At 45.3% G+C, this 12,416-nt stretch overlaps 1 protein-coding gene across 1 annotated transcript in view; it reads left to right on the forward strand.

The window, feature by feature from the left end:
* The first annotated feature begins 3,039 nt into the window (after positions 1–3,039).
* TMEM45B (transmembrane protein 45B) overlaps positions 3,040–12,416 on the forward strand; it is a 41,953-nt gene continuing 32,576 nt past the window's right edge. The window contains exon 1 of the mRNA XM_023208638.2: positions 3,040–3,086. The gene's annotated coding sequence lies outside the window, so the exon portion shown is untranslated. The remainder of the gene's footprint in view (positions 3,087–12,416) is intronic.

A 12,416-nucleotide genomic window follows, 5' to 3' on the forward strand; every position in this document is an offset into this window, starting at 1 on the left:
AAATGTAAACATTAGCCACGAGTGTTGATGCACACCTATAGTCCCAGCTACTTAGTAAGCTGTAGCAGGAGTATCTCTTGAGCTTGGGAGGTCAAGGCTGCAGTGACCTATGATTGCACCACTGAACTTCATCCTGGGCAACAAGGTGAGACCCTGTCTCAAACACACACACACAAAATAAAAAATTGGTTTTTGTCCTGGCACCTGGTTATTATAATTTGAGGCAGAAATAATTTTTTTGTTTAGATTTTTTAATATTAAGAAGCATCTCAGCCGGGCGAGGTGGCTCACACCTGTAATCCCAGCACTTTAGGAGGCTGAGGTGGGCAGATCGCCTGAGGTCGGGAGTTCAAGACCAGTCTGACAAACATGAAGAAACCCCGACTCTACTAAAAATACAAAATTAGCAGGGTGTGGTGGTGCATGCCTGTCATGCCAGCTACTCAGGAGGCTGAGGCCGAAAAATTGCTTGAACCCAGGAGGCCGAGGTTGTGGTGAGCCGCGATCACACCATTGCACTCCAGCCTGGGCAACAAGGGCAAAACTCCGTCTCAAAAAAAAAAAAAAAGAAAGAAAGAAAAAAAAAAGCATCTCTACCCACCAGTAACTACACAATTAAGAGGTCACACCTTTGTTTCATCATCATAGGCAAGGTAAATATTACTCAAGAATATGCCTGTCCATAAAAGGGATGTGGTGACAGAGGACAGCCTCTCCCAGGGTAACTAACAGGCATCCAGGACTCCACTCTATCAATGATTTCTAAAAAATGGGTGTGAACAAGTGCTACGATGAGACGTGTGATTAAGTTCCTGAGCTGACAGCAAATTTAAAAGATGCCCTCCCAGCTCCTGCCTGCGTGCCACACATCCTCCAAGGTGCATGACTCCATTATCCTTTTAACTGATGGCACCACCTCTTGGCCATTACCACCTCCCCGGGGAAAGACCTGCTCCACTTAATGCCTTCTCCTTCACAGTGATTTTCTTTGACTTTATAGGAAGGGAGAGCCACTTGGTCAAGAGGCTTGCCCGTTAGATCCTGTGTCCTTCTGCACTGCTAATGTGTGTGTATCTGTGGCCCTGCTTTAAAACCCAAATACAAAACACCTCTGCCATGAAGCCGTTCCTGATTGCCAGTGCCCTCAACAGTGGAATAACCTGCCCGGCATCTTACAGATCTAGACTCGTGGTTCTCAATCCCGACTTCCCCAGGCCTCCTGAGCAGTTTTTAATAGGTGCATCAGCCCTGGATTCTTAACAGTAGGTCTGAGAGAGAGACTTACCGCTTGCGTTCTTTTAATATTGTGCACAGGGTTGATGGGCAACACACACACAGGGTGCAGAACCATTCCACGAGACCAGCCTCCTAGTGTGTCCGGAATTGGTTCCTTCCGGTGGGTTCTTGGTCTGGCTGACTTCAAGAATGAAGCTGCGGACCCTCGCGATGAGTGTTAGCGTTCTCAACAATGGTGTGTCCGGAGTTTGTTCCTTCAGATGTTCAGATGGGTCCGGAGTTTCTTCCTTCTGGTGGGTTCGTGGTCTTGCATGACTTCAGGAGTGAAGCCGCAAACCTTCGCAGCTAGTGTTACAGCTCTTAAAGGCGGCATCCGGAGTTGTTCGTTCCTCCCAGTGCGTTCATGGCCTCGCTGACTGCAGGGTTGAAGTCACAGACCTTTGCAGTGAGTCTTACAGCTCTTAAAGATGGTGTGTCCGAAGCTGTTTGTTCTTCCCCGTGGGTTCACGGTCTCGCTGACTTCAGGAGTGAAGCCGCAGACCTTCGCAGTGAGTGTTACAGCTCTCAAAAACGGCGCCTCCAGAGTTGTTTGTTCTTCCCGGCGGGTTCGTGGTCTCGCTGGCGCTGACTTCAGGAGTGACGCTGCAAACCTTTGTGGTGAGTTTTACAGCTCATAAAGGTAGTGCAAACCCAAAAAGTTAGCAGCAATAAGGTTTATTGCGAAAAGCAAAAAAACAACGCCGCCACTGCACGGAACAAGACCCAACCGGCTTGCAGCTGCTGCCGTGGGCGCCCGGCTTTTATTTCCTTATTTGGCCCCGCCCACATCCTGGTGGTCTATTTTACAGAGCACTGATTGGTCCATTTTACAGAGTGCTGATTGGTCCATTTTTACAGAGTGCTCATTGGTGTGTTTACAAACCTCTAGCTAGATACAGAGCACTGATTAGTGCATTTTTACAGCGTGCTGATTGGTGTGTTTACAAACCTTTAGCTAGATACAGAGTGCTGATTGGTGTGTTTACAATCCTTTAGCTAAACAGAAAAGTCCTCCAAGTCCCCATCCCACCCAGAAGCCCAGCCAGCTTCACCTCTCAGTAGCTTATAGAAGAGGATGCTGCTGCGACAGAACAATACCACAAAGAAAGTCATGCCTCCTCAGCAGGAAGCCCCGTTCTCTGGGACAGGGACTTTGCATCCTTCTTAGTACCTAGAACTGTGCCCACCTGTCAGATCTGTTATCAGATGGGAACATGGCGGATTTGCTGAACGAATGAAAGAATGAATGAATGAATGAAGTGACACTCAAAGTTAGCCACCAAACTTAAACTAGAAAAATTGGGTTGTGGACCCTGATGGACGGTTGGCGCCTTCTTCCTTTGCTGGATGGTGATCTGTGGCTGTTTCTCCGGTGTGTTTGTAGTAGTTGCCTGGCTTGGTAACAAACACTCTTCGGAGACACAGCTTCTGCTCGGGAACCTCGCCGCCTCCCAGGTCCTGCGATCTCTTTGCATCCCAGGAGGTCACGGGTGGTTGCAGTCCTCCTGGGTGACTCAGGAACCAGCCCCTCCTGAAGCACACAGCTTAGGGAGTTCCCGGGGCCAGAGACATCTCCAAGAGAAAGTCAAGGACCTGGAGGAAGTGCGGACCTGACGACAGAGGCCCCGCACGCTGGCCGGGACCGGGAAGGGCGGTCAAGGGTAGAAAGGGGCTGGCTGCTGCCAGGCCTGGCATAGTGGAGCGGGGCGGGGCGCAGCGGGGCGGGGCGGGCCTGGAGCTGCACCTGCTTCTGGGCGGACGCACTTGGCGTGCGGCGCGGGCTGCAGACGGCTGCGAGGCGCTGGGCACAGGTCAGACGTCCGTACCCGCAGGGGGCTCGAACCTGGAGGAGGGCTCGAAGCGAGAGAGGGCCCCGCCAAGGAGCGGGGCTGTGATGGAGAGGGGGTTCCGACTCGCAGGGGACCTGCGGGGGAGGGGACGCGGACAGGGAGGGGCTACGGACTGGGAGGGGCTCTGGGACAGGGTTGGAGGCTCCGCTAGGGGAGGAAGGGAGGGGTTGGAGGGCCCTGGTGTCGCGGAAGCCCACCTGGGGCCCCCTCCGGGCTTGGGAACCGGTGCGCACACTGCTCCCACCGCCCCCAGGTGCCTCTGTCCGCCTGGCCGCGGCGCTGGAATGAATATTCCTCAGTCCCCCGTGAGTCAGGTCTGCTGCGTTGCCGGGTGAAGGGAAGCTGTGAAGCCCCCGACCTCCGTGCGCCCCGTGCGTCCGGGGACGCGCGCCCCTGCGGATGCCATCTGGCCCCTGGGCTGTGTCCAGTCACAGCTCACACAGTTCTGGGCACTCATACCCCGACTGCCTTTCCCTGTTAGCTGCGATACGCAAATACACGAGCCAGATCCTTTCCTGAGGCCAGGAAGCCTGGAATCTAATAGCACGGCGGTGGCTAGAGTCCCTCGAGCCAGTGCTTAGCTTCCGCTAATGGAACCATGGATAGAAGCGGATGTCAGGCGCCGTGGGGGAGAAATTTGCTGGGGTGGCCCTGTCTAGGGCCAGAGAAACAACTTCGGAAACTTTGATCCAGTCCTAGAGGGAAGAAAGATGTGAGTTTCAGCCAGGGAAACCTAGCACTTTAAGAAATAGAAACCCCTTCAAAATTTGAGGGCAGGTAGCTCTCCTGAAAGTTGCAGAAATGGCCACTTCTTTCACGTTCTCTTCGACCGCTTTCTGCGGTGTCTGCCGTTTTCCTCCTCCCGCGCCTTTTTGTCTCCTAGGGTCGTATAGCCTTCCGAACAGACCTGCCAACAGCATTTTACCTGCAATTTTACACTCATTTTAATAGGAAGGATGGCTTATTGTTCATGAGAAACGTGTACTGTTTTTAACCAGATGTGTAATATCTTCAGTATAACCTGGATGTTGTGCAGTGGAAAGTTACGGAAAGAATCGGGACACATGGTTAGGTGGGGGCCCAGTAGCGTCACACTTAGCTCTCCGTGACTGTGAGCTTCTTGATTTAGTAAGGATATTGGCTCCCTCTGTTCCTGGGGTTTCAGGGAAAAGATATGGAACTGATAGGAAGGTTTTATTGCATATGGCCCACTGATTTTACAAGCGGAGCTGCCTGAGATAAGCAGAAGGTGAGGCCTGACCTCTGGCTGTGCATTATTTGTTATGATATTACAGGAGCCAAGCATTCCATTTCCTCCTTTTTAGAGAGCTTTGATTTCCTCTCACATCTTCATGAAGATGGAAACAGTGTCTCAACTTACTTAAGCCTCAGGCCACACCTGTTCCCATTGAGTCCGTGAGTTCCTCCCGCACCCTTCTGATCCGTGTTAACAGGTTGTGATGGCCGAGGCGAAGCTATTGAATCTCACATTTGGCACCAGTTATTTCTGTTTCTCATCTCCCCCCTACCTTCAGTTAAACATCGGCTGCCATACTTAACTGTTCAAAGTACAGATGTCACCTGTGTTGGGTGTAATCGAAAGATTATCTCTTTTCCTCAAATGTAAAATGGGTGAGGACAGTTTCACCACACATAGAGTCACTCCCCTAGTCAAAGTCCTTGCTATGGCAAAACTTTTTATTGTAATAAAATTGAAGTCACTAGTGTGTCATCAACTAATCGGTACTTATAGACACATTCCATATTTGTTTCTATAGACAGGTCATAAGACAAACACTAGATTATTCCCAGTATGAGACCACAGTGAATATGAACAATTAGAGGCCACAGGTGAGTGCTGTGCTCCTCACACTTTCTTTGAACCCTTAAGCTTCTACCCTTTTAACCAGCCAGCCCTCTCCTCGAAACCTTCATTGAGGCTAGAAACAAACACAAAGAGTCTATTCGAATTTTAGCAAATTTTGTCTCTCTTTTCTGTTCTCTTGTGTAAAAATTAAATGGCCACAAGCTACATCACTGGAGGAAAAAGGAAAGTCAAAAGGTGTATCAGCCTCCTGTATGTGATGCAGAGTTCAACTGAATATAGCACGGTACACACCCACGTTCTCCTCGCCAGGACTTAGATATCCTAAGCCATTATCTTGCTGGTTGTTGAAATCATAATAGGGCTTTACAGAGCACAAGGTGATGTTTGTAAACAGCACTGTTCAGGGAAGATAAGAATCCGTATTTTGAAAATAAGGAGATGGAAACAGAGATATTGTGTATGTGGTCCAGGGTTCGTCGGTAATTAAATGGCAGAGCCAGAACTTAAACCAGCATTCCTTCCAGAATACCACAGCTGCCTCTGGAGTGGTTTTTGTTGTTCTTGTTGAATTTTGTGATGGAAGATTGTGATTTGTTTTTCTTGAACACTTAATATGTTTTCTGACTTGAACTGTTAGAATCTAAACTTAGAAACTCTCCCGTTTGTTATATCTCATGCCCAGCTTTATTCCATATAATTACAAAAATATCTTAGAGCTGGGTATAATCTTAAAGATTGTCAAGTCCAATCTTGTGGTTTTTCAAAGAAGAAAACTGGATTCAAGAAAAATAAAGCAAGTACCTCATGTTGCTTCCCCAAATCTACTTCATTGAAGAACTGGAGCGACAAACAATGTTCAGATTATTGCTCCTTCTGTCATGCGGTCCCTTGAGAATTTGCCAAATATATAAATCCAGTGACTTTGATGTTCTTTTTTGGTTTGAGGTCTGTGACAGCAAACATAGCCTCCCTCAAATGCCTGTGGACCTTCTAACTGTAGCCGTTATTATAGTGGCTGAAGTTCTAACTTCTGTTCTAACTGTGCTCCTGGTTCCATGACAAACAGAGCTTTACTTGTCTTATTCCTAGCACGGTGCCCTTAGCAGGCACACATAAAATGTGGTCAATATGTCAGATAAACATCTGAAAAAGTGTGAGATGTTATTAGAAGTTCATTCAGCTACAAGAACAGAAAATCCTGCTACAGCGGCTTAAACAAGTAAGGAGTTTGTTTTTCTCCGAGAGCGAGAAGTCTGGAGGTGAGAAGGCTGGGGCGGGGAAAGGGGTTCCGATGTGAACGTCATCTGAGACAGGTTCCTTCTGTCTTCCCGCACCACCCTCCTTAGCATGGGGCTTTCACCTCCACTTCCCCAAGTTGCAGCACAAAGATGGGCAGAGGCATGTGCCAGTAGAGTCTTGTCTTGTCTTGTCTTGTCTTGTCTGTTCTGTTTTCTTTTCTTTTCTTTCTGCCTCTCTTTCTCTCTCTCTCTCTCTCTCTCTCTCTCTCTGTCTCTGTCTCTTTCTTTCAAGACGGAGTCTCGCTCAATGGCACGATCTCGGCTCACTAAAACCTCCGCTTCCCGGGTTCAAGTGATTCTTCTGCCTCAACATCCGAGTAGCTGGGATTACAGGGGCGCGCCACCATGCCCAGCTAAGTTTTGTATTTTTAGTAGAGATGGGGTTTCACCATGTTGGTCAGGCTGGTCTTGAACTCTTGACCTCGTGATCTGCCCCCTCAGCCTGCCAAAGTGCTGGGATTACAGGTGTGAGCCACCGCGCCTGGCCTGTCCTTCTTTATAATAAATAATAATAATAACAGCTTTTCTGGTAGCCCACCCCAAAAGACTTCTTACATGTCATTGGTCAGAACCATGTCACATACACACTGTTAACGGTAAGGGAAATTGAGAGAATCTAGTGTTTTAGATGGACAAGTTGCCAATATATCAAAATAAGAATTTTGGGCCGGGCACAGTGGCTCACACCTGTAATTCCAGCACTTTGGGAGGTCAAGGCAGGTAGATCACCTGAGGTCAAGAGTTCAAGACCAGCCTGGCCAACCTGGTGAAACCCCATCTCTACTAAAAATACAAAAAATCAGCCGGGTGTGCTGGCAGGCACCTATAGTCTCAGCTACTCGGGAGGCTGAGGCAGGAGAATCGCTTGAACCCAGGAGGCAGAGATTGCAGTGAGCCGAGATCATGCCACTTGCACTCCAGCCTGGGCAACAAGAGCAAAACTCCGTCTCAAAAAATAATAATAATAACAAAATAGGAATTTTGTTAATAAGGCAGGGGAGAGAATGAACATTGGGTAGGCAGCTAGCAGTGTCTGCCATAGTGTGTTTTATGAGTCATAGATCCTGTCTCTAAATAGATTGTTATTTGTTTTGGTTTTTTGTTTGTTTTACTACAGTTTGTTTTGCAGTGGGTCTAGGGGAACTTTTTTAAATGGTAGAGTGCAAGGACCACTCTGAGAACTGCTAATTATGTAGGTCTGGGCTGGGTCTATAAATCTCCGTTACGGACTGGCACGCCAGGTCATCTGAGGGCAGGTGGTTGCGGGAATACATTTTGAGAAACACCGAATGTCGGGTGGTTCAGCAGAAGCACCTTCATTTTATTTCTGTTAGCTTTTTGCCTCACTCCTCTTGAGGAGTATTACTTTATTTTTTAATTTTCTACTTTGGTCAACATAAATCAATGTATAATCTTAGAAGTCACTCGTTGTAGAAGGTTTTTATTGAGTTTATACCGAATATATAACCCTAGCGGCAATTACTTCCAATGCTTTGGGTTGTGTTTTTCTGATATTGACATATCCTAAATAGCATGCAAATACTGGCCATTTCTTCTTCTCTTTTCCAGTTCTGGATGACATCTATTGACATCCTACCTGGAAGGATGAGGGTTTAGCTCCTTTACACCCCCACCCTCCCTCTCACCTTTATATCCCTTTCTTTTAAGTTCCCAATATGGTTATATCCTAAATTTCTGATATGTCAGTGTTTGGCGTTTACATTATCATGACCATGTATATATTTTTCCCAACTAAGGCATGTGATACTCCATGATCTTTACATTTCCGTTCTTGACCAGTCTTTTCCCCCACCCCCTGGAACGGGGTGTAGGAATTGCTACATTTTCTTTAGTTGTTTAGTTGTTTGAGAACTCATCACCAAGAAGACATTTTCTGGAGCCAAGGAAACTCATGGGGGCCCTCTGAGTGCTGCTAATTGCATGGAGCTGTTGAGTGGGGAAGAAAAACCAGGCCACCATCAAGAAGCATTTGGGGTAAATTTTCTAAGCACATCTGAAAAGCAAGAGTCTAGAACCTCCACGGTCCCTGTCTGTTGTGATTTATTTTCTCATTCTAAATACATATACACTTTTTTTTTTCTATCTAGGCCATCTCTTGTGGAATACATATGTACTTTCATACCCAATTATGTACAGTTTTTGTAATTTTACGCCTTTTTCTTGAAGAAGGCTCCCAAAAGTGTCTAAGATTCAGGCCCCATAAGATGCGGTTGCTTTTTGAGCTTGTGCCCATTTAAGATGTCACTTTTCTTCCTTCACACTTGATTGCTGGTTTGGCTGGGTATGGGACATTAATTAGAAATCATTTCCTGTCCCAATTTTGAAAACATCGCTCTACTTTCTTATGGTGCTGTTGAGAAGCTGATGCCATTCTAATTCCTCATCCCTTGTATTTCGTTTTAATCTCTGGGCATTTGTAGGGTTTTCTTTATTGCTCATATTCTGATATTTCATGATGTTGTTCTTTAATGTTGGGGTGGGGTTTTTTGGCGGAGGGGAAACAGGGACGTATTGGTCACTGTCTTAGGTATTTTATAGGCCTTTTCAATCCAAAGATTACATTCTTCAGTTCTGAGTGGTTTTCTTCTGTTACATAATTTTCTTGTTCTTTCTTTCTGAAGCTTCAATTACTTAGACTGAATCTGAAAATGGGATCTCTTGGATCCGTCCTGTAAGTTCACCTTTTTTATTAAAAAAAAAAAAAATCCCATGTTTTTTAGTTCTAATAAATCTTCCAACACTGCTATTAAATGTTTACATTCTACCATTATATTTTTAATTCTCAGAAGCTTTTATTGGTGAGAGGTGTGGTCTTCTAAATGGTTTTTACAGTATCCTGTTCTCATTTCATGAATGCAGTATCTTCTATTATTTCTCTGAGAATATTCATTCAGTACTTTTTCTACATTTTAAAAGTTTTCTTCAGCTACCTACAATGTCTGTGTCTATTTTCAAAGTGACTTTTAATGTTGCTTTTGGCCTGCCTTTCACGTTGGAAGCTTTATTCACGTGTACGTGTTTAGGGATGGTGTGCGTCGTCTGTGAGCGTGGCTTGTAGTCTGGCAGCGTCGTCTGTGAGCGTGGCTTGTAGTTTGGCGGGCTTCATTGTAGGGTGGTTAGACAGAGAAGGCCTTTGTGATGGCTTATCATTGTCTGTCTCTAGTGCTTTCTAGTACATATAATGGGTTTCTCTGTAGAAAGATCTCATTTCTAGGCATTTATTCCTGTTTGAAAAAAGTCAGATAATAACTTAGATGTATTTATTATGTCATCTGCTTAATAGCAGAGGTTCTTGTTGTAAGGTGGATACGTGGAAGTCTATGATTCAAAATGGGAAACGTGTCCTTGACTCTGCCTCCACTTTGAAGTTCCTGATGTTCTCCACGTTTTCTTTTCTATTGAAAGATAAAAATAAAAAACTCCGAGATATTCGGGAATGAAAACTCTTTGAATACATGTACAACTAATTACTTTTTGATAACTATTTGCAAAATATTCATTACCCACCTACAAGGAAACAGTCACTAATCCAGAACAAATTAGGGCCTCTGGAGATGCTCGTGTCTTGCCAGTGTTTTTCTTTCCGGGTTGGGTCGGTGGAAGGCTTAGCTACGATGGAAAGGCACAGTTGGCACAGTGTTTTTCTTTGCTGGATTATGTTGGGAAAACACTTTTCTAACCTCTAGAATTTGGGACAGCATTTCTGTCCTTGAAGATTACCCTCCAAATCCATGCAGTTTTTCCCTTGTGCAGCCCAACAGTGATCATCAAAACTTGGAGCAGATTCATCTTTATTTTTTTTTTTCTGGGAAAGGTTTAGATCAGGTGAAGGGAACAGGTACTACGTATGATAGGAATAGTTCCTGCTTTAGCTTCCTTAGGCCTCTCTCTTGGAAAGCCTGCCCATTAGACCCTGGATTTTTTGCTGTTAGCTTTTCCTTCTTAGATGCCTTCAAAAAAGACTGCAGACTCCCTGACAGCAGGGGCCCAGGCTTGTCACCTTTGTAACTCCATCGCCCAGAACAGTGCCTTATGCATAATAGGCACTTGATAAATGTTAGTTGACTTCAATTGACCCTATTATCTGTTTTAAACTAGCCCTTCCTACCTGTCCCCTTGCTATTTCCTCTGTTTCTCTTACATCTTTTTATGTCACCACCTCTTGGATGATGCTACCTCATTCTCAAATCTGATGGTATGGAATAGCTATAAGAAAACAAACTTGGAAGATCTCTAATTACTAGGACTCTAAGTAGAATTTCCAGGATTGAAAACTCCCCATATCACCTTATTAAATATCTAATTATTTCTTAGGTTATCACCAACCAACCTGCATTGAGTCCCTCCTGAGCCACAGTTCAGTTTGGATTATTTTTTCCTCATGTTCCATCCCTTGACTGTAGTGCCCTTCCCTTCCTTCCAGTGTCTTTGATTGGCCTCCACTTTGATCCAGAGCTTCTCTTTGATCTGTTCTAATGGTCATTTTTCTGCCTCCTCCCCTACATCGATCTACCATCTGGCATATTTTATACATTATACAAAGCACATTTTTGCACCAGTTTCAGAATACCTACCTGTCAATCAAACAGACATCTTTCAAACCGAACTCAGACCCACGATGAGAGTCTCTCTCTTCTGGCCATTACTGAGATAGCTCCTGCTTTGGTCTCACTGGGGCTGTTTATTTCTCTATGGGAGGTTCTAGAACAGTAACTAAACTACAGTGCAAAACAGTGGTCTGTAGATTAGTGTTTCTCAATCATCAGCGCTAACGACAGAATCTAAACTCCCAAGGACCTGGAGACTTGGCTGAGAACAGCCTGGCATAAGTGCAGTCTCTCTTAATACTAAAAAATGTATGCTACCCCAAAATATGTCTGTATCTGTTTTAAAATGAAAATCATTTTTCCAGAATCTTTAGGTGAAATTGATACTCAAGTATTATGTTCATCCCGTGATTTCAGATATCATCTTGGGGGAGAGGATTCACATATATGCCCGTCTGTGAGACACAGTAGTAGAAATCAAAGGACTTATCTAGCGCTAAGAATTGCATGAAAATAGTGATGGTACCAACAACTTTACCAATGGCTAGATTTAGGAGACAGTGTTCTCTTGATTCAACATTAAGGCTAAGCTGCATCAGTTCAGTTCAGTTCAAGAACTATTATTATATAATATCAAGCTTGTGCTAGTTTATGATGGAGATAATAAGGTCTCTGCTCTTGAAGATTCTGTAGACTAATGGCCAAGACATATGTCACTATATAATTTTAATATAACATGATAAGTGATAAAAATCATGGTATGTATAAGGTCCTTTGAAAACACAGAGGTGGGGCACTTAGCCCAGCCTGGAGATTTACAGAGGCTTCCTGGAGGAGATAAGGCCTAAATACAGAAACAAGTAAGAGGAATGAAAAGGATGTGCAATTTAGAGAGACAACATGAGCAAAGGGGACACTGTCAGGTTCACGGCAGGGAGAATTGGAAGGTGATGCTGGAGAGGAGCCACATCCAGGTATACCTAATGCACGGGAACGTGGACCCCTCCACAGGCTGCTGGTTAGCCAGTGGAACATTTTCCATTCTCTAGTAGTGTAGTCACATGTACACGGAAGGTGGAAGACTGGCTGCGGGGTGGAAGGATTCATGGACAGCAGGACTAGAGGCCTCGCAGTCCTTTAGGAAAAAGACAATGAGAGCCCCAATGAGATCATTGCTGCAGGCACAGAAGGGAAAGAGAAAATACCAAGATACTTGGGGAAGTGAATTTAGCAGAATTTTGGTGTCTTTGGTGGCAACGATGAGGGGAGAAGAGAGTCTGGAATGACTCCCAGGATTCTGGCTTTCTGGATGACTGGACCTTAAGCCATTGCCCAAGTTTGGGATATGAGAAGAGAAGCCGATTCGGTGGGGAAAGAAGGTGGTGAATGCAGTGTTGGACATACTGATTTGAGATGTCTAAGAAACATCTATATGCTTCTGTGCATGTCTGTCCATTCAGCAGGTTGTTGGATCTAGGAGTCTGAGACTGAGACAAGGTCAGAGCTGGAGATGAAGCTGTGGGAGTCACCAGTGTACAAGTGGTGATTAATCCATGGGTGTGTGTGAGAGTTCTTGCAAGGGAAAGAGGAAGTGGAA

The sequence above is a fragment of the Piliocolobus tephrosceles genome, chromosome 13, assembly GCF_002776525.5.
Source record: "Piliocolobus tephrosceles isolate RC106 chromosome 13, ASM277652v3, whole genome shotgun sequence".
NCBI lineage: Eukaryota > Metazoa > Chordata > Mammalia > Primates > Cercopithecidae > Piliocolobus > Piliocolobus tephrosceles.